Source organism: Triticum urartu, chromosome 2A, assembly GCF_056163025.1.
Source record: "Triticum urartu cultivar PI428250 chromosome 2A, HENAU_Tu73, whole genome shotgun sequence".
Lineage (NCBI taxonomy): Eukaryota > Viridiplantae > Streptophyta > Magnoliopsida > Poales > Poaceae > Triticum > Triticum urartu.
The window spans coordinates 661,659,949-661,682,766 of NC_141874.1; positions in this window are offsets into that span (position 1 = coordinate 661,659,949).

The following is a 22,818-nucleotide window of genomic DNA, read 5'->3' on the forward strand; positions in this document are numbered from 1 at the left end:
CAACTCTGTACCAGATATACCAGATATACTCAGACATGCAGGAGTAGGGGTGTTATCTCTCCGGAGAGCCCCGAACCTGGGTAAACTAGCGCGTGCTACTCGCATACCCGTCCCTGGATATTCCGGCAGCAGTCTTGCCCTCACACGAAGCCACCTTGTGGCATATGTCGTCTTGCACCCCCCGTGAGAATACCACGACAAACCCAGATAAAAATTGCTCCAAAAAGGTCCGAGAAAATGTTCATGTTGCTCTCTGAAAATATTGGTCAGAGGTAAAAATCAAACCAATATTTTAAAGAGCTCATAAGTATTTATTTTGGGCATTTGGAATTAATCCAGTAATTATTTGCGTTGGATAAATATTTTTATATATATATATATAATATTTTCCAATAATTCTGAATTTTGGTGAAGGGCTTTGGAATAATTTCTTAGGCCCCTGCAAAAATTGTCAAAAGAAAATAAAATGATTTAGTATTTTACTAAATCAGAAACAAATGTCAGAAAATAGAAAAGAAAAACAGAAATGGAGAAAATCTCACCTGGCCTTACCAGTCTGTCAGCCCAGCTGGTGGCCCAGCTGACTGGCGATGCCAGTCGTCCTCCACCTCCCGCCAGGAGGACAAGCACGTGTGGCCGCCGCGCGTGAGCAAACGCCGGCCACCTCCTGCCTGCCTCGCCCCCTCGATGGCCTGGACGCCTCTGGCGTCGCCACGCACTCCCCTCGACCCTCTCCCACTCTCCCCCATGCTCATCCCCTTCCCTGGACCTCTCTATCTCACCCCCCCCCCGAACGGCTCCGTCGCCACCGCTCGCCGTTGCCGCGCCCAGAACCACTAACTCGCCTCCTCTCCATGCCCATGAGCTCCGTCTGCTCGCGCTGAAGCTCTTCACCAAGCCACGCATTGCCGGAAGCCCCACAATGGCTTCACCAACTTCGTCTTCAACCTCGGGCGTCCGAGATCGCCGGCGACCGTGCGGCCGCACCAACACCTCCCCCGAGCCGCTGAGCACGCCCGGCGAATCGCCGTGAGCTCTTCTACCGAACCCCCCTTCTCCCCCTTGCTAACCCGCGCTCTAGCACCGTTTCCCCGCCGCGGCCGTAGCTCCTTGCCGCCGTCCATGTCGCCGCCGTCGTTTTGGCCCGTCTCCTCCCAAACCGAGCACCCCATCGTGCTCCTGGTGCCACAAGGGTGCCGCAGAGCCCCTCGGGTGGCCTCCCCGTGCCCCGCAGCCCGATTCTGCTCGAAGCCGAACTCCGGCCGCCGCCCCGAGCTTCGCTCCAGCGAGCTCAGGCCGCCCCCGCCTCTCCCACTTGCTCCAATCGGTGCGGACGAGCGCGGGCTATGCCCCGGTGGTCTCCGACGTCCTTTTGGTCGCCGGAACGGTGATCCCGAGCCCTCCGCCGCATTCGGCCTCGCCGGCGGCTAAACGCCGATGGGGTTGACCGGGTCTAACCCCCCAGTTGACCTGGTGTTTGACCACCCAGGGTCAATGACATGTGGGGCCCGGCTCTGCTAATTTAGTTTAGGATTAGTTTAAAAATTAATTAACTCATTTTAATGCATGAAAAACCAACTTATACATGCTGTATATGAGGTAACACATGAATGGCATTTATAAAGGCTTATTTTGGAGTTGCATTTGAAACTTTGGTTCAAATGGACTTCATGCAAATAAATGCTAGATGCATTAACTGAAACAACATCACATACTCATGCCATGTTCATGCATCATAATGTTGCATATGATTGTGTTTTGATTGCCGACATCGTTCCTTCTCGATAGGTCCTGCTCCGGAGAGTGCTCCAGAGTACCTGTCTGAGGAGCAGTGCCACCCTGTTGATCTACCAGGCAAGCAAACCCCCTTGTTCATTCCGATACAATCCTACTCTCTCGCTCCTGCTCTCATTTATTGCATTAGGACAACAACGATTCAACTGCTACTTTGTGCTGCGGTAGTTGAACCCATTCCTCTGCATGACCTGTCATTGCCACAGTAACTAGTTGAAACCCACTAGCATGTGTAGGAGTTGATTGAAGCCATTGTTGTGTTCCTACCATGCCATGCTTGCTATTGCTTAGAGTGTGTCAGGTCCGATTCATTGGGAATGAATTGGAGTACAGTGCTATGTTCTGATGTTGAGAGTTAAGCGTGTGAACACGATTTGGTAAAGGTAGCGGTGAGAGGCCATGTAGGAGTACATGGTGGGTTGTCTCACTAGAACCGTCCTTAAGCACTGAGTTCTATGTATGTTGTCCAATGACTCGATACTACCACACATTGGGTTCCGGTAACTCGACCCCTCTCGTCTTATTAACCAACTTGATCTCTGTCCAGGAGTCGCAACTAGTTTCTGGTGTTTGTAGGTAGTGTTAGTAGTCTACCAAGTGGCACCCGGCCATGTGGGCTTGGGACAGACTAGGCACAGTGGCACGGTGTACCAAGTGGCACCCGGATGGTGGGCTTGGGAACCCTGCTCACATCGTTTGGGGCCGTGAGCGACACCCCGACCGGATCTCCTTGCAGATGGAACCCGAATAGGCGATGAACCTGGATGAGAGACTTGTGTGGTTAGTCAGGTCGTGGCCGACACCCTCGCCAGGCTTCCGCTTGAAGGTTGCCGAGGTACATGATGTGTACATGCTGATAAGTGCTGAGAGCGTGTGTGAAGAAGTACACCCCTGCAGGGTTATCATGATCTATTCGAATAGCCGTGTCCGCGGTTATGGACTTCTTGGATGCTTACGTGGTACATAGACAACTTGAAGTGGATACTCTAAAATGCTCAAGACAAGTGTGAGTGCTATGGATGGCCTTCTCGTAAGAAGACGAGGATGAATCCATAGTAGTGTATTGATGTGGTGATTAGTGGACTCGTGTGCGCTGCCTCACCTCAAAGAAGTTTCTCGTTGTCGTAGAACAGGATAGCCACTGAGAGAAAGCTGGCATGCTGCAACTAAACCCCACATTACCTTCTTAATACAAATGCATGTATGATAGGATCTGATGTAATTCTTGCTGGGTACCTTTGTACTCACATTTGCTTTATTTATGTTTTGTAGGTGAGACATCTGTCTCACTAGTAGTACCGCTTGGACTTCGACGAGTAGCTTGTTACCTCAGCTACGATCTTGTACCCTTGGGAGGGACTTGTAGATAGTCAGGCTTCTTAGCCTTTTTCTTTTGTAGTTGTCTGTACTCAGACATGTAATGCTTCCATTGCTTGTATGCTCTGAATGATGGGTCATGTGACCCCTGTTTGTATTTAATGCTATGTGGATCTTCTGGGACTTTATCTATATGAGTTGCGTTATGTTGTGATGCCATGTTGTACAGCACATACTTGCATGTTATGCGTACGTGTGATGTGTATTGCTATGTGTGGGATCCGACAATCTAGTTGGTTATCCTTGGCAGCCTCTCTTATGGGGAAATGTAGTCTAGTGCTTCCTTGCGCCATAGTAGTCCGCTATAGCCCGGTTCACCGGAGTCCTGCTAGCCCAGCAATACTGCTCAGGACACTTGACTGGCCGGCATGTGTTTCACTTCATTCCTGTGTATGTCCCTTCGGGGAAATGTCACGCAGTGACATCCAGAGTCCTGCCTAGCCTGCTACAGCCCGGGTTCCCCGGAGTCCTGTTAGCCCAGTGCTACTGCCCGGATTCACACGCTGCTGACCGACATGCTCGATGTGAATTATGTATGCCTGTCCCCATAGGTTAGTGCCGCTTTGGGTTCACGACTAGCCATGTCGGCCCGGGTTCTCTGTCATATGGATGCTAGCGACACAATCATATACGTGAGCCAAAAGGCGCGAACGGTCCCGGGCCAGGGTAAGGCGACACCCGTGGGAATACCGTGCGTGAGGCCGCAAAGTGATATGAGGTGTTACCGGCTAGATCGATGTGACTTGGAATCGGGGTCCCGACACTTAGGCCGAAGGCCTAAGCTTGAGGGAGTACGTATTTCTCACCGACATTACATTCATGTTCACACACTCATGCCAATTGTCGGTGCTCATACTTTTTCATTGTATCATCCATGCTAGTTTATTTTCTTCTTAAGCTTTCTTCTTGTGTGTTTGAAAAACCTTAAGAAAAACCCAGAAATTAGTTGTAGCTTTTAGTTAGTTTACTTTCCATACCTGTAGTAGTAGTAATTAAAAAGAAACCCAAATAGATTTCTCGTTCTTCTTTTGCTTGTTGGGAGCTTTCCCGTGTAAACAGTTTTGTTTCTTTTCTTTTCTTTGGGGGTCGAGAGGAGAAGACCACGATGAAAATGTTGAGTGGCTCTTATATGCATTATTGTTGATCTAACAAAGAGCCCATATACCTTGTCTTCTCCCTTGAATTGAATGCTTGCAGATTCTAGGTTAGTCCAATGCACGTGCACTATTATTATTATCCACACCGTTCGGTCGTGCAAGTGAAAGGCAATAATGACGATATATGATGAACTGATTGAGATGAAAAAGGCTGGTTGAACTCGACCTCTCTTGTTTTTGTAAATATGATTAGTTCATCATTCCCGATTCCGCTTTTTATGAATGAAACATGTTTGCAATGACAATAAGCGATTATAGTTGCTTATGCCATGCTTAATTTGCTAGGAGTTTATAATGGGTTACCTTGCATGCCAACATGCTATTAAAATGGTTGTCATGTGGTATAATAGGTTGGTATCCTCCTTTGAACGATTCGAGTGGCTTGACTTGGCACATGTTCATGCTTGTAGTTGAAACAAAATCAACATAGTCTCTATGATATTTATGTTCATGGTGAATTATATCCTACTCATGCTTGCATTCGGTATTGATTAATTTTAATGCATGTTCATGACTGTTGTCACTCTCTAGCTGGTCGCTTCCCAGTCTCTTTCTAGCCTTCACTTGTACTAAGCGGGAATACTGGTTGTGCATCCAATTCCATAAACCCCAAAGTTATTCCATATGAGTCCACAATACCTTCCTATATGCGGTATCTACTTGCCGTTCCAAGTAAATTTGTATGTGCCAAACTCTAAACCTTCAAATAAGAATTATGTTTTGTATGCTCGAATAGCTCATGTATCAACTAGGGTTGTCTGTATATTCCATGCTAGGCGGGTTATTCTCAAGAGGAGTGGACTCTGCTACTCACTCACGAGAAAATGGTTGGTCACCGGGATGCCCAGTCCCATGCTCAAATCAAATCAAAATAATTGCAAACAAAACTCCCCGGGATTGTTGTTAGTTGGAGGCACACGTTGTTTCGGGCAAGACATGGATTGATGCTTGTTGGCGGTGGGGGAGTATAAACTTTACCATTTTGCTTGGGAACCGCCTATAATGTGTGTAGCATGGAAGATATCGAGATCTCTCGGTTGTTATGTTGACAATGAAAGTATACCACTCAAAATATTATTCACCTTTATTTCAAAATCGAGCTCTGGCACCTCTACAAATCCCTGCTTCCCTCTGCGAAGGGCCTATCTATTTACTTTTATGTTGAGTCATCATCACCTTATTAAAAAGCACCGGTTGGAGAGCACCGCTGTCATTTGCATGTATTATCGTTAGTTTACATTGAGTATGACTTGACTGGATCTCTTTTACCATGAATTACAATTTCCAGCTAGTACTTGATCTTTAAAGGTGCTCTGCACTTATGTTTTGCGGTCTCAGAAAGGGCTAGCGAGATACCATCTTGTTATATCATATTATGATTGTTTTGAGAAAGTGTTGTCATCCAAGATTTATTATTATCGCTCGCTAGTTGATTATGCCATTGATATGAGTAAACATGGGACCTAAATGTTATTGTGAATATGGTTAGTTCATAATCTTTGCTGAAAACTTGAATGTTGGCTTTACATATTTACAACAACAAGAGCAAACAGAGTTTGTAAAAGTTTTTCTTTGTCACTTTCAGTTTATCAACTGAATTGCTTGAGGACAAGCAAAGGTTTAAGCTTGGGGGAGTTGATACTTCTCCGTTGTATCTACTTTTCCAAACACTTTTGCCCTTGTTTTGGACTATAAATTGCATGATTTGAATGGAACTAACCCGGACTAACGCTGTTTTCAGCAGAATTTCCATGGTGTTATTTTTGTGCAGAAATAAAAGTTCTTGGAATGACTTGAAAATCAACAGAGATTATTTTTGGAATATATAAAAAATATTGGTGAAAGAATCAAGGCCAGGGGGCCCACACCCTGGCCACGAGGGTGGGGCGCGCCCCCTGCCTCGTGGGCCCCCTGGTACTCCATCGACCTCAACTCCAACTCCATATATTCATGTTCGGGGAGAAAAAAATCAGAGAGAAGGATTCATCGCGTTTTACGATACGGAGCCGCCTCCAAGCCCTAATCTCTCTCGGGAGGGCTGATCTGGAGTCCGTTTGGGGCTCTGGAGAGGGGAATCCATCACCATCGTCATCATCAACCTTCCTCCATCACCAATTTCATGTTGCTCACCACCGTGCGTGAGTAATTCCATTGTAGGCTTGCTGGACGGTGATGGGTTGGATGAGATTTTTTTCACGTAATAGAGTTAGTTTTGTTAGGGTTTGATCCCTAGTATCCACTATGTTCTGAGATTGATGTTTCTATGACTTTTCTATGCTTAATGCTTGTCACTAGGGCCTGAGTGCCATGATTTCAGATCTGAACCTATTATGTTTTCATGAATATATGTGAGTTCTTGATCCTATCTTGCAAGTCTATAGTCACCTATTATGTGTTATGATCCGTTAACCCCGAAGTGATAATAATCAGGATACTTAACAGTGATGACCGTGGTTTGAGGAGTTCATGTATTCACTATGTGTTAATGCTTTCACTACAAAAAAAGACACATTCGTGACATTTTGGGCCGAACGAATTTTTTTCTGTCATACATATGACACTTCTATGATGATAATTGTGACAAAACCCGGTATCATCATAGATGTGGTGGACTCCTACTTCTATGACAAAAAATCATGACAAAAAATGGGCTTTTCGTCCTGGGCGGGCTGGAGATGCAGCTGCATGACATTCTTTGGGTCGTCCATGATGGAAAAAACCGTGGTAGAAGCGAGGGTGAGGAAAATTTCGGGGAGTTCCCGATTACGGTGGGAGGTCGGGGGCCGAGCAATGCGCGTTTCTCTCATACACGTACGCGCGTGTGTGCGAGGCATTGGCTCTAACTGAACCCGAGCGATTGCACTGCAGGCTACGCGTTACTGAACCCGAGCGATCGGTCGATGGCTGTTAACTGAACCCAATCGAGCGATTCCTTCGCTACTGCTGCTAACTGAAGCCGATCGAGCGATTCCTTCGCTACTGCTGCTAACTGAAGCCGATCGATGCTACCTCTGGATGAACAGTGAGCGTTGCGGGGGGGGGGGGGGATGGATGAACAGTTCTCAGTGGGGGTGGATGAACAGGACCCCATGGTGTTGCCTATGGATGAACAGGACCCCGATCGATCGAGCCGGTTGGGGCTGGATGAACAGGACCCTGTGGAGGGCTGGATGAACAGGACCACCCCGTGGAGGGCAGGATGAACAGTAGACGGTGGAGGGCAGGATGAACAGTAGCCCGTGGAGGGGTGGTTGAACAGGAGCCCGTGGAGAGGGCTGGTTGAACAGTAGCCGGTGGAGTAGCGCGCGGTGGAGGCTAGATGAACACGAGCCCGTGGATGAACAGTCGCAGGTGGAGGCTGGAGGAGGTCGACGGTGGATGAACACTAGCTCATGGAGGCTGGAGGGGGTTGACGGTGGAGATGAACAGTATCCCATGGAGTCCCGTTTTGCGGTACGCCACACCCCTCCCGATGAACAGGACCCCCGTTTCGACCGTAGCGCTCCAACACAAGTCCGTTTCGTCCGTTTTGCGGTACGCCACACCCCTCCCGATCAATAGGACCCCCGTTTCGACCGTAGGAGGTCCGTTTCCTCCGTTTTGCAGTACGCCAGACCCCTCCCGATGAACAGGATCCCGTTTCGAACATAGCCGGTCGAACACAAGGCCGTTTCCTCCGTTTTGCGGTACGCCAGGCCTCGTTTCCATCGCCTGTTCCGTCCAAGCCCTCCCGATGAACACGACCACGCATTCCGTTCTGACCCAGCCAGTTGGCTTCCACCTGTTCCATTGCCTCCCCATGAACACGACGCATTCCGTTGCCTCCCCATGAACACGACGCATTCCGTTGCCTCCCCATGAACACGACGCATTCCGTTGCCTCCCCATGAACACGATGACGACGCTGTTTCTCCGTTCCGACCCAGCCATGTCAACGAGCCCTCGCCGTACGTATGCACGAGTAGGCGTTCGAGACCCCGCCCGTATGTACACATATGTGGCCGTATTTTCTTTCTTGCACCCTGGCCACCTCTACTACGACACGTGCGCGCCTCTACATTCACCAGTATATATGTACATACACGTTTGCGACCAGAATGACAGTGCTACGTATGCTTCGACCAGGTGGGTCCCGACTGTCAGGCACTTCCTTGCGTGCGAAGATGTAGCAGGTGGGTCCCAGCATTCAGGGGGGCGAAATACGGTGGCCCGTCCGGTGGGTCCCCTCTGTCAGGTGGAGGAATAATTATTTTGCACGTAATAAGGAGGCACTTCCTTGCTGCGGCCGTGGACCCAGCTGTCAGCCTCTCCACGTACAGTCCACATCCGATGGAAGTTGTTCCTTGACCATGTTGACCACGCCGCGCCGAGAGCACCAGGGCGGTGGACGATGGTGAGGCCTAGGAAGGGGATGACGCGGAGCCGGGGAAGACGCGGCAGTGGATGCCCACGCATAGAGGAGTACGAGGGCACTGGTTCGCTGCGGTGTGAGGCTGTCGTCGCCATAGAGTAACAGGGGGTGTGGGTGAGTAGAGGGATGGCCTGGCCAGCGGTGGGAGTAGTAGGGGGCGGTGAGGCCTCCGCCGCATCACAGCCGGCCACAGGAGGCAGGAGCGCGAGGCACGACTGGTGCTGGTTTGGGTGGCTGGAGCAAGAAGACAGAGGTTGAAGAAGCACTACGGCCGTTGGATGGACATCGTACGGTCACTGCAGCTAGAATCGTGCATATTGACTAAGTAGACAAAGCCCTCCGTCCCCGTCAACCTAGTAGGCCCACAAGTCAGCCTGCCACTATACTGGGTCCCACCTAACAGGGGGAGTATTCATTTTTTTTGTGCGTAATAAGGAGGCACTTCCTTGCGTGCGAAGATATAGCTGGTGGGTCCAAGCTGTCAGCGGCGGTAACATTTTTTTTCGCGAAATACAGATGCCCTTTCGGTGGGTCCCTGATGTCAGGTGGAGGAATCATTATTTTGCGCGTAATAAGGAAGCGTTTCCTTGCGTGCGGCCGTGGACCCAGCTGTCGGCCTCTCCTGGTACAGTTCGCTTCAGATGCATGTTGGTCGTTGACCACGTTAACCAGGCCACGCCGAGAGCACCAGGGCGGTGGATGACGGCGAGGCCTAGGAAGGGAACGACACGGAGGCAGGGAAGACTCGGCAGTTGTTTCCCACACGGAGGGGAGTACGACTGTACGAGGGTTTACTGGTTCGTCTACCGTCGCCGGAGAATAACAGCAGGTGTGGGTGAGTAGAGGGATGGCTAGGCCAGCGATGGGAGTACGGTGGGGCGGTGAGGCCTACGCAGCAGCACAGCCGGCCGCGGGGAGGAGGGAGCAGGCAGTCCCCCCGGTGCTTCTTTGAGCGGCTGGAGCAGGAAGAGCAGAGATTGAAGAAGCACGACGGCCGTTGGATAGACATCCAACAGTCACTACTTGTGCGTCAACCTTTTTTTAGGAAAGCCTCAAATCTGTGGAAAACAGCATACAGCCCAGCTGCCATTATTTCTAATAATTTTCTGCCCGTTTGCTAATTCTTAAGGTTTTTTTGGAGCCCATGTTCTTTTTGTTAGCATTACAGCCCAAATTATGGCCACGGTTAAAAAATTATACGAAATTTTGCATATTTCGGTGCAGTCCGAACTGTTTTTAATCCCGAAATTTCGACTCACATTCAAACTGATTTTAAAAATAAATGTATATCAATATAAAATCCAACAAATTCTCCACGCATAAAAATTAATTTAATTTAAAATCTTGAAATGAAAAAAAGATATTTGAAACTAATTGCCGGTTTGATGTGTTTTAAAAATGTACAGCCCATTTCTCATTACTGATGGGCCATTTTCTCGGCCAGCCGAATGAAAGCTCTCCTCGTCTTGAAAGATTTGCTACCCAACAGGCCTGACAAAGCGACTTACTTGGCAAATCATAAAAAAACTGGGCTGTGGCCGTGGACCCAGGTGTCAGCCTCTCCATGTACAGTGCTCTTCCGATGGAAGTCGTTCCTTGACCACGTTGACCACGCCGCGCGAAGAGCACCATGGCGGTGGACGACGACGAGGCCTAGGAAGGGAACAATGCGGAGCCGGGGAAGACGCGGCAGTGGAAGCCCGCGTGGAGAGGAGTACGAGGGTTCACTGGTTCGGCTGCGGTGTGAGGCTGCCGTCGCCGCAGGGCCTGGCCAGCGGTGGGAATAGTAGGGGCGGTGAGGCCTCCGCGGCAGCACAGCCGGCCATGGTAGGCAGGAGCATGCGGCACGACTGGCGCTGCTTTGGGCGGCTGGAGCAAGAAGACCAGAGGTTGAAGAAGCACTACGGCCGTTGGATGGACATTGTACGGTCACTTGAGCTAGAATCGTTCATATTGACTAAGTTGACAAAGCCCCTCGTCCCCGTCAACTTTGTCGGCCCACAAGTCATCCTCCCACTATGGTGGGTCCCAGCTAGCAGGGGGTATTCATTTTTTTGTGTGTAATAAGGAGGCACTTCCTTGCGTGCGAAGATATAGCTGGTGGGTCCGACATGTCAGCGGGGGGAACGTTTTTTCGCGAAATACACAGGCCCTTCCGATGGGTCCCAGCTGTCAGGTGGAGGAATCATTATTTTACACGTACAGTCCATGGCCGATGGATGTCGTTCGTTGACCAAGTTGACCAGGCCGCGCTAAGAGCACCATGGCGGTGGACGACGGCGAGGCCTAGGAAGGGAACGACATGGAGCTGGGGAAGACTCGGCAATGGTTGCCCACACGGTGGGGAGTACGAGGGTTTACTGGTCTAGCTGCCATCGCCGGAAAATAACATGAGGTGTGGGTGAGTAGAGGAATGGCCTGGCCAGCAACGAAGTAGGGTGGGGCAGTGCGGCAGCACAGCCGGCCACAGGAGGCAGGAGTAGGCAGTCCCACCGGAGCTGGTTTGGGCGGCTGGAGCAAGAAGATCAGATATTGAAGAAGCAGCACGGCCGTTGGATTAACATCCAACGGTCACTGCTGCTAGAATCGTTTGTGGGCTAAGTTGACAAAGCCAAAGTACACGTCAACCTAGTAGACCCACAAGTCAGCCTCCAAATCTGTCCCAAACAGCATACAGACCGAAATTTCTAGCCAGATTCAAATTAATTTTAAATCTAAATATACCTTAATTTAAATTCAATGAAATTTTACCCGCACAAAAACAATGAAATTTAAAATATCAAAATCCGAAAGAAAACAATATTTTGGAACTAATTGTCTGTTTGCTATATTTTTTCATTTTACAGCCCATTTATTATTACTTATAGCCCATTTCTTATTACTTATAGCCCATTTTCGGGGCAAAATGCATCCCTCCTCGTCTTGAAAGATTTCCGGCCCAGCAGGGCGTAGAAAAGCAAGTAGGCCTACGTTGGTTATTCTGCAAAAAACAAAATAGCTGACTAGCAATTTTCAGAAAGGAAAAAAACAAACTGGGCTGGTCATGTGCTAAACATATGAAATAAAAGCCTGGGCTAGACGGGCCACGGGTCCCGCACAACCCAGTTGGTACCCTTCTCCGTCCCGAAAAAACAAAATTACTGCGTGCGCTGCTGGGTCCCTACTATCATCCTCACCATGTACAGTCATCTCCTTATTCTTCTCGGTTGTTGACCATGTTGACAACACCGGAGGGCGGCGCCGCGGCGAGCGAACCAAGGCAGAGGATGATGGTGAGGCCTCGGACAGGAACGAATAGGAGCCGGGGCAGATCATAGACAGCCGTGGGAGGCGGGAGCAGGCGGTCCCGCCGATGCTGGTTTGGCTTTGGCGGCTCGAGGAAGAAGAGACTAAAGAAACGCGACAGACGTTGAATGTCAATCCAACGGTCAAGGTTGGCACAATCGTTTGTTGACTAAGCGGACACCAAGTAGCATACTTTTTTATATATAGGAAGAAAACTGCGAGGAAAATGCGTTCGTCTGCCGTCCTCCTCACAAGGAACGTTCGCCACATAAGTGACTAGCACCCTTGGTTTTCAACCGAGAGGTCTTGGGTTCGAGTCCCAGGAACTCTCAATTTTGTCCTCCTTCCTTCCTCGCAAAAAAAAGGGAAAGAAAATCAAAGACTTGGGAAGGCGTACAGAACAAGCTAGTGTATCAGTAATGAGACGTTGCCGAGTGTTAGAAAAAAGAAAGACGTGCTCCTGTAGCTGGTTTGAATCCAAACCTAGACTATGACTATATATGGTGCTATGCTACTCTGCAGGTAATGAAACTAACATATCCAATGCTCGCTTCTCCTCTTCTCTACTTACTCTGGCTAGCATCAGAAGCTCTGGCCGCAGCAACCATGTCTGCTGGCTGCTCGTCCACCCGCTCTTCAGCAGGCAACAACCAGATATGCGCCAAGTCGCAACCCGTACCATCGCCTATGGGTCTCATGACACCCTCGCCGGCACGCGCACCGTAGCCGATTGCTCATCGCAACCCACTGCCGTTGGTGTGGTGCCACTGCTGCAAATCACGCAGAGTCATCCGTCGCTTCTCAACCACAATCCGCAACCCTGGCCGAGTCTTCTACAAATGCTTGAATCATGGGGTAATAATATGTTTAAGTGTTGTTCTGCTGCTTTCAGTTGCTGATTTTTTTAATAGTTTGGTTGATGATCTACCAATTTGATTCGTGCAGAAAAGGGAACATTCATGTGACTTGTATTTCTGGGAAGTTGCTGATGTGGGGGAATGCAACTACGCTGATTATTTGGTTAGCCGAGGAATCCCAATACCAGCAGGTTGGGGTGTTGGACAAGTAACTGAAGGAACGACAGAAGAGGAAGATGCAGAGCAGAAGGTTAAAGATGCAGTTCCTCTGATCATGGCCAAGCAACAACTGCTGAATGGCCTTGACAGCAATGAGGAGATGAAAGAGCTTGTGAAGATAATGGGCAAAATCGATGTGCTCTGTAGGATGATTGTCTCTTTATTTGAAGTGTATGCAGCACTCGTGATGTATTCAGTGGCTACGACATGAGCACTTTGCTGAAACTAGTAATGAATGAAACCTGTGTAGCAGGTTGGGCGTAGTGTTGTGAACATCTAATGATTTCTATTAACGGAAATCAGGGGTATCCCCTTTTGGTCATATAAATAAATAAATAGCAGAGGCCCTGTCGGGTCAGCTTTGTTCTCATTCAAAGACGTCGAGCAAATTGCAGTCCAACAGCAAACTATGTCATCAAATTCTAGTTTCACAGCCAAATATGAGTACAACTAAACAACAATGTCATCATGTTTTAGTTGTCATACAATCACCAAACACAAATCAGCATACATAACAAGTGATGTTCTCACAGCAAAATACTAAACAACATGTTCATCAGGTTTCAATTGTCATAGCAAACACAATTTCACATAGTAGATAAAAAATGTCTTCTGACAGGCAAATACGACAAAAGCAATGTAATCATCATCCGCAGCAGCAGCGTCAACATCTTCGCCATGTGTATCAGTCTGAATCGTAATTCCCCATGGCGTCATCTTCTTCTTCGTCCTCAACGTCCTCGAACGTTGGCTTCTTCTTGATCAACTCTTGTATGTCCACAGCACGACAGGCAATCTTTTCACCGACGTCATTGACGTGATGGTTCTCAAAGATATTAGGAACATCTGTGTTATCTTGTACATCAGGAGCAGTGTAAGCATCAGCTTGTTGTGCAACTTCATTAAACGAATTCCTCAGCTCAAACCTTTGCAATACTCTCCAGTCATCGCTACGTGCAAATGTGTCTTCCAAGAAAAATATCTGTGTTGCTTGATTTGCCAAAATAAAAGGCTCGTTGGTCTGGTACGCCGCCTTGACATTGATAGATTTCAAATAATCATCAGCTCTGGGTTTTGCGATCCTAGAAAACAGGTTATACCAACGACAGCACAACAGAACCACACACCGATGATCCTCGAAACTGGAGATATACTGCAACTGAATAATGTCTGTTATGTTAGCATACATTTCAGTTGTCTCTTTGTCATACGTATCCGTGCTCATGATGGCACTGTTTTGTATCTTCCTGCCTTCGTCTCGTGCAAGGGTGTTGTAGCGCACATCTCCAACAACGCAAGATTCATAATGTCTTACCCAAGTATCAGGACCCATTGCTAGTGAGTAAAGGGCATCATCAACTGCCTGCCCATCCTCCCGCATCTTCTTAACCTATGGTTAGAAAATAGACAAGCTGATCATCTTATGTACTCAATATATTAAAAAACACTGACAGTGCACTTCAAAAGCTTACATGGTTCTTGAACCATTTCGCAAATCCTGCCATAACCAGTTTGTCAATGTTTCTTGGATTTTGCGGCAGTACTGCACAACATAGTGATCGCTTCAAACATCTAAATATATAAGAATGTGCTGCAAGTTTAGTAGATTACGATGTATAAGCTGCAGTACTGCACTTACTTGATATAAGGTAGTATCTCAGGACAGTTATTCAACACATACCAAACCATTTTGTCCAAATCTTTAGGTTTATCCTCTTGTCGACTCTTCCCTATAACTCGAACAGAATAATCAAAAACATTGAGTTTGGGATTGTCTTCACCCACCTCTTTGCTAAGCTGATCAGCTATTTCAATGTATTTTGAGCAGAATGTCAACGCTTCTGTAGCAATGTAGGCCTCTACAATGGAACCCTCGGGTCTAGCTCTGTTCCTAACATAGCCCTTGAAAGTGCCGAGCCGCCTTTCAATAGGGTACATCCAGCCATACTGTACTGGACCTCTAAGTAGTGCCTCATCAGGTAGATAAACAGAGAAATGCACCATCACATCAAAGAAGGCTGGAGGATATATCTTCTCAAGGTCGCATAGGATAGTTGGTATCTTGTCTCTAAGACGCAGAGTTCCCTGAAGAATTGTCCCAACTCTGCAACTGCTCTGTATAAGTCAGGGCGGCCCAATCCTCTAAGGATAACAGGTAACAGTCATGAGTTTTCAACCCTTGTACCTTGTTTCCATCTGCACTGACTCTCCTTTCATGGTTGGAAGCAAATCCACGTGGGAATCTCACACGTGACAGGACCTCGCATAATTCTTTTCTTTTTACCTTGTCCAAGACGTACACAGCTGGTGCCATATCCCGTGGTTTACCTTCATCTTGCACCTGCAAATCCTTTCTGATACCCAGGTGTGTCAAATCAATCCTAGATTTTAAGGTATCTTTCGTGTTGCCTTCAATATTAAGAAGTGTGCCGATAATGCTGTCACATATATTTTTCTCGATGTGCATCACATCAAGATTATGCCGCAGATCCAAATCTTTCCAATACTCCAAGTCCCACAAAGTGGACCTGCGGGTAAACAATAATCTCTCTTCTACGCTGCCACGCTTCCTTTTCCCGCTACCATTACCAGGATGGTTTCCTGGTGTAATATGCCTGACCTTCTCTAAATCCACTTGCAACTCATCGGCGGTGAGCCTCTTTGGCGCATCACGGTTTTCATGCTTTGCATTGAACACATGTCTTCGGTATTTTCTAGGATGCGGCATGCCTTGGCAAGGAAACGGCGGTGTCCAATGTAAAAGATCTTGCTAAGTATTGCATATGACAGCGGATTCCTGTCAAAGCGAACACATGCATTGTAACCATGTGTCGTTCACCCTGACATAGTGCCCAAAGCCGGATAATCATGGATGCACCAAATTATAACAGCACACAGAAAGAAATCAGCTGGTGGGCTGCTATATAGGTCTCGAGTGAGAACACCCTTCCATAGCTGTTGAAGTTCCTCCACAAGAGGCTCCATGAACAAATCAAAATCCTTTCCAGGACTTTTTGGACCTGGGATGAGCAATGCCATCATGTAGTTTGATTCTTTGGTGCAGACATTTGGAGGCATGTTGTAAGGGATAACAAGCACTGGCCACATGCTATATGTGGCGCTCTGGTGGCCAAGTGGGTTAAATCCATCTGAAGTTAAGCCAAGTCTAATGTTTCTCGGGTCAGCAGCAAACTCTTTGTGTTTATCATTGAAGCTTTTCCACTCACTACCATGAGATGGATGGCTCATTACATTCTGATCTCTGTACTCTTGGTTCCTAGAATGCCACAGTACATCCTCTCTTGTTTCAGCATCATGAAACAACCTCTGCAATCTTGGTGTAATTGGAAAATGTCTCAGAACATTATGAGGAATCCTCTTCACAACATAGCCATCTTTCCATCTTGATGATTTGCATTTTGGGCATTCACTTAAGTTGGCATAATCCTTCCGGGACAGAACACAATTATTCTTACAAACATGGATCATATCATATCCAATTCCAACTGCACGAAGGAAATTCTTCATTTTACTGTAGGTGTGTGGCAGCTCAAACGCATCTGGGAAAGATTCGTGGAAAGTAGCCAACATCGCATCGAATGATTTGTTGGTCATCCGCTCAGATGTCTTCACCTAAAGAAAGGTGACCATAGCTGAGAATACTGGCAGCTTATTTCCTGGGGTGACAGCAACGTTGCATTGTTCCAACATGCGGGCCCACCGTTTTTCTTCTGCAGGTGAAAGTTCACGGAATGCACGAGCATTTCGTAGCATTGTTTCAATGTTGGTCAAACTCACTAGCTCCGCCACCACCACCACCTCCTCCTCTTCCACCTGAGCATCAGGCAGATCAAGATGGTGATCTGCTGCTTCCACGTAGTCAATAACATTGACGTTCACAGCTTCACCATGATGAACCCACCTAGTATATGTGACCGACATCCCATACAAGTGTAGATGATTTTGCATAGTTGACTGGGGTCTTGTAACTGAATTCATACAACTGCTACACGGGCAGAGCACATCTGATTTCAGACCACCGTACTCAGCTCTGATAAAGTTCATGAAGTTTTCAACCCCCTCGACATATGCAGCGGAGAATCTTCAAGCAGAAGTTATACAAGTCCTGTCCATTTGTTAGACATACAAATTAGTTCTTCTACTAGATATTACAGGAAAAACATATATGCTTTTTTATGAAGTCCAGAAAAAAATACCTAGCTCGATGTCTAAAGCTATGGCAAGATATTTGGACGAGCAGATCTAAGTAACGAAATATATGTAAAGCTAATTCAGCAAATAGATTTGAGTGGCAAATTATGGCAGGCTGTTTCAGCAGTCAATGAGGCTGAGCACACAGCCATCAAACTATCGAAGGCCATCGCAGCAACGAAGATCGAGTATAAAACGGTGTATAGCTATTTCAGCTAACTGATTGGCTACTAGACCATGGCAATCTATGTCACGATAAATATATGGCAGGATATTTTAGCAACTAATCGGCCTTGGCATGCCATCTCAGCTAAGCAGATTGAGTGTAGAACAGGGCAAGGAAGCTTCTTAAGCAGAGCATATTGACAGTAAACTACTTCGGCAAACAGTGAGATTAACATCGTCTATCAGCTAACATTCAGCGCTACACCGACATGAACGGGGCCTCAGTCTAGAATGCGCGTACCGTGGGAGAAGCTGACCGCCGTGCGTCTCCACACGAACATCGCCAGTGGTGGCGGCGCTGACCGCCATGCGCCTCCACAAGAACGTAGCCAGAGGTGGCGGCGCGGCTAGAGGACAGCAGTCTACGAGAGCATACTGTGGGAGCGAGAAGATCGCCGAACCGCGGCGCCAACGTATCGGCGCGACGGGGAGGGCGGCTTTATCGGAGCAAATGGAGTGGAGGGGGACAGGGGGAGGGGGGTTTGGGGAATATTATTGGCTAGTTGGCCGAAGGGCGGTTGAATCGGATTTGGGGGGAATTTTTGGGTGTGGGGGGGAGGATTTTCATGCGGTGGGTGGGGGGATTTTGGCGCATGGTCGGTTTCTCCAAGTGCAGTCCCACGTGTCAGTGAAGAGGCAAGCCGAAGTGCGTTCCGTTTGCGTGAGCCATGTGCGGGACCGAACGTGTGTGGGGTGCAATGCGACCGCGACAGGAGTGCTGTGAGTGTACCGCATTTTTTCCTTTTAAACTAGGTGCTTCGCCCCCTCAAAAAAAATCTGTTGCATCGCGCGATCCATCGATACTACTACTAGTAATCCGGTAATCCTGACTAAAACGGCGCGGCCGGGTCTTTTCCCACGCGATATGCTGGGAGGTTGGCTTAGTTGGGTTTTTAGGACGAGTAATGCTACACCTACGTAATCCCAGTTACGTAATTAACGTAATGTGAAATGTGTGAGCTGTTGATTGTAGATTGGGGGGAGGGAGGGGCCCACCACCATGAAAATCAGGGGAGGAGAGAGAGAGAGGCAATTTACGTTAATCCTTTCGTAGGTTCCCGTAGATGTAGAAAGATGTGTCCGATCCTGCAATATAGGCCGTCCGATCTATATCTAACGGATAGAAAGGAAACTATGACAATTTACCCGCACTCCTCTCCACATTTGCAGATAAGGCTTTCCCTCGTTCATCCTTTTCTCCCACAAGATCTTGATCTTTCGTGCAACGCATGGGCATCTTGCTAGTACTCCTACAATATGTATATTATTGTGAAAGTTCATATACACCGTCCGAGATTAATGCAAACACGGCCAATTTTCATTACATTTCGAACTTTTATAGGACAAAAAAATAAAATAAACCCGACCCTAAACCTATTCTACGGCGGCGACCGACGTCCTCCATCTGTGATCTCCATGTACGGGGGCGGGGTTCAAGACCCGTGAAGTGAAGGTGCGGTCTCCGGCGAGGAAAAGTAGAACACGGGAGACGGACCGGCCAGTTGGCACACCATGACCTGCCGTCTCCCATGCCCTAGTCATCCTCGGAGGAGTCCCTGACCTCGGCGATGCCGGATGTTGGACGGCGGCAAGTAGGACGCGTGGCTGATGGTGCTCCCGTCGTCGCCCGCCAGCGTGGCCACCGCTTGTGCGGCGACTTGAGCGAGGGCGGCGACCTCGAGCTCCATCCCCGAAGACAAGCTCTCCCACAGAGCGTTCGTGCTTGCGGTCATGGCGGATGTGGTTCAGGTAGGAGGGCGATGCGCTATGGCGTGGAGGTTAGCTGGGCGTTGCCGCTTTAAGTAGCGCATTACGGTGAGGCCAAGTGTCCGGGTGCGTCATTAAGTCACGGAGTTGGTTCCGCGGGCACCGAGCCTCTTAATGACGACATATGAACGGACGGCATGAATGCGGGCAGCTGGCGCCGGCTGTGAACGCACCGCGCGACGGCGCGAGGGACGAGGGTTTTGGTGTGCCAGGGTAGTCAGCTGCGGTCGTGGCAACGTTGGAGATGCCCTTTGCTCACATGCGATCCTGGCATGTCATTGAAAAAGCAAGATGACCCGGCATGGTCTCGGGTCCAGAGGATGCAGTTGGCCGCGCTACACCACTCCGCGGACGCATCGCGGCGCCCCGTGCATCCTCGACGAGCCGGGTGTTGGGGTGTGTTTGGATTGTGGCCAAAGTGCACCTTGCCAAAATTTTGGTCATGACCAAAAGATTGGTCTTTATTTGGATGGTTGCCATTTTTTGGCATGCCAATGAACTCTAGCCAACTCTAGTTCACTTTTCTTGCCAATGTCGGCCAAATCATGGGCAACCAATACCTCAACCAAAATTTTGGTCATGACCCAAAGATTGGTCTTTGTTTGGATGGTTGCCATTTCTTTGGCATGCCAATGAACTCTAGCCAACTCAAGTTCATTTTTCTTGCCAATGTCGGCCAAATCATGGGCAACCAATACCTCAACCAAAATTTTGGTTACCCAATGCTTTGATGGGGCAACCTTGGGCACAAACCAAACATACCGTTGGTCGTGCCACAACACTAACGCCACCCTCGGCAAACTGAAACCGACCGTGTCTAGCGACGATATGAGCGTGTCACTCACCGCGGTCGCCGTGTCCAGAGGTGGTGCTAGAGCTGCGCCCCGTTGTTGGCCCCAACGACCCACATGAACGGTTGTCGGTGGCGAGGAGGTCGTGGTCCAGCTCCTCCATTGGACTAGTCTGCGCTACGTCATCCCGACGGGTGTGCCCCACATGTCTATTTCCCTGCTTTCCCGGCCATATTCGAGCGTCAGTGCTCCGCATTGCGCATTAGGCCTTTCACTATGTAGGCCAAGCGAGACAACTTATTGTTTATTTGAGCCGTTCAAGTATAATCATGTGGCGTTTGCTTATTTCTCATTCCTCTCCAACCCTCTTCTCCATCGATCATGTCACCCTCCATTCGAGTCCATCCTCCCGCATGCCTCATTTGAGCATTCCGCCAAGTATCATTCGCATGTACCCACCCTAGTCCTCTTTCAATAGATCTCCGGACCACGAGATGAAATCGATAGGGAACGAGTGGGGGCACGTGATACCTAAGGCGGATTCAAAATTTTGAACCGGTGCTCAGAGCATCCGCAAATCATATATAAAGGGTATTCAATGTTCGTTTCGTTTTTGAACGTACAATATACTCCCTCCTATCCATTCTAGTTTACATATAAGTTTTATGTGTAGTCAAAGTATATCTACTTTGATCAAAAAGGTATCAACATTCAACAACGCCCAATCAATATTGTTAGATTCGTACGTACTCCTAGATTTGTACTCGAGATGGTTTCCAATTTGACTATTGACAAGATTAATAGTACATGAGATGTATAATGTGAAAATTATATCATTGGAAACTCCTTTCACATACGAATTTGACCGTATGCTTTGTGTGGTTGCATGTCATATATTATTACTCTAACATTTGGTCAAAGTTAGCCTCGAAAAACGCATTAGACCCTGTATGCTTTCTGTAAGTTGCATGTCATATATTATTACACTAACATTTGTGTAAGTTGCATGTCATATATTATTACTCTAACATTTGGTCGAAGTAGTATAGTGGAAGTGGATCCTCTGACGTAGGTATCCCTGCCTTACCCTCCCTTTCGGCCACTTACTGGCGGACCCCATGCTTGCTAGGCCCCGCATGTCAGTTACTCAATGGGTTCGGCCACGTCAGGGGATCCTCATCCGTAGTATACTCCCTCTGTTTTTATTTACTCTGCATAAAATGAAGGGAGTGGTGGTATAATAAAGGACGCGGGCGGGGGAGGGGAGGGACATCGGTTTGCTCTCAACTGCGGTCCCACAAGCGAGCGAAAACGCAAGACGAAGCGTGTTCCATTCGGTGAGCGACGTGGAGGGTCCAGCGTGCCGGGCTGCAACGCGCACGCGACAAGAGTGATGTACAGTCAAAACCGATTGACCGGTTGTCACCGGAACCACTATTCACACCAGAACCTTCGCTGCTCGGCCTACGCCAGCCGCTGCCCTAAAACCACACCAAATCTCCAGCCCATTCCCCCACCTTTCGATCCCCTAGCCCGCATCAAGCGCCCCCTAGTTCGTCGGAAAGCCATGGTGCGCCACAAGATCACTTACTACAAGATGCTAACGTCGGAGCGCCGCACAGAAATCGCAGCGGCGGTCGGCGCCACAAACCTCCGTTCCCAAGCCCGCTTTGCGGCGGGCCAATCCCCGAGTTCTCTGGAGCCAAGCTACGAGGAGGAGGAAGCCGATCCAATGTTCATGGCGGAGGTCGCGGCGCAGAAGGCCCCCAATGGGTATGAGACGATGGACGTCGACTTTGTGCCGGCGTCCGAGTCCCCCATGGTGCAGGCGGACTAGCGGTTCAACATGGCGATACTAAAGGAGGACCGGGAGGCAGAGGCTCAGCTCGATGCGGAGCGCGCGCATGCCGCTGCCATCGAGGCTCTCCTGCAGGCGGAACCGGATGTTGTGGATGTGAACCGGGCGGCAGAGGCTCAACTTTAGGCGGAGCACGCGGATGCCGCTGCCATCGAGGCCCTCCTGCAGGCAGAACCGGACGTCCTGGACTTGAACCGGGCGGCAGAGGCTTGATTTGACGCAGAGCGCGCGGATGCCGCTCTCATCGAAGCCCTCTTGCAGGTGGAACCAGACGTCCTGGACTTGAACCGGGCGGCGGAGGCTCGACTCGACGCGGAGCGCGCGGATGCCGCTGCCATCGAGGCCCTCCTGCAGGCGGAATTGGACGTCCTCGACTTGAACCAGGCTGTGCTCTCGTCCGTGCAGAGTGCCCGCATGCTCCGCTTGAACGAGTAACTGGAGGCCGAGGACAACCACGGTGCGGAGACACACGTCGGCAGCGACGGCTGGTTCGCGCCGGCAGCCAAAGACGACGAGGTCGTCTCTTTTCGCGAGCAGTGATAGTTTTTCTTTATGTTGTTGTTTTTATGGATCTTTTGCTGTGTAAAAACATATATTTGTTATGCAAGTCGCCTGACTTGGGTTAGTCTACCATTTTAGGCGGTTGGGTGAATATCCTACGTCTCCTAACTCTTCTTTCCTTCTTCCTCACCTCTTCTTCTTCCCCAACAGACCACCGCACGGGCCGTACAGATACTCCCCAACATGCGGTTGGATAAACATACTCTATGAAATGAAAATTATGTGTCAGCGATAGGATGGCTAAGTTTGGTGTGTTCACATGCGACAGCACGTGTCAGTGAGGGTGTGTTCCCTTGGTTGGGTT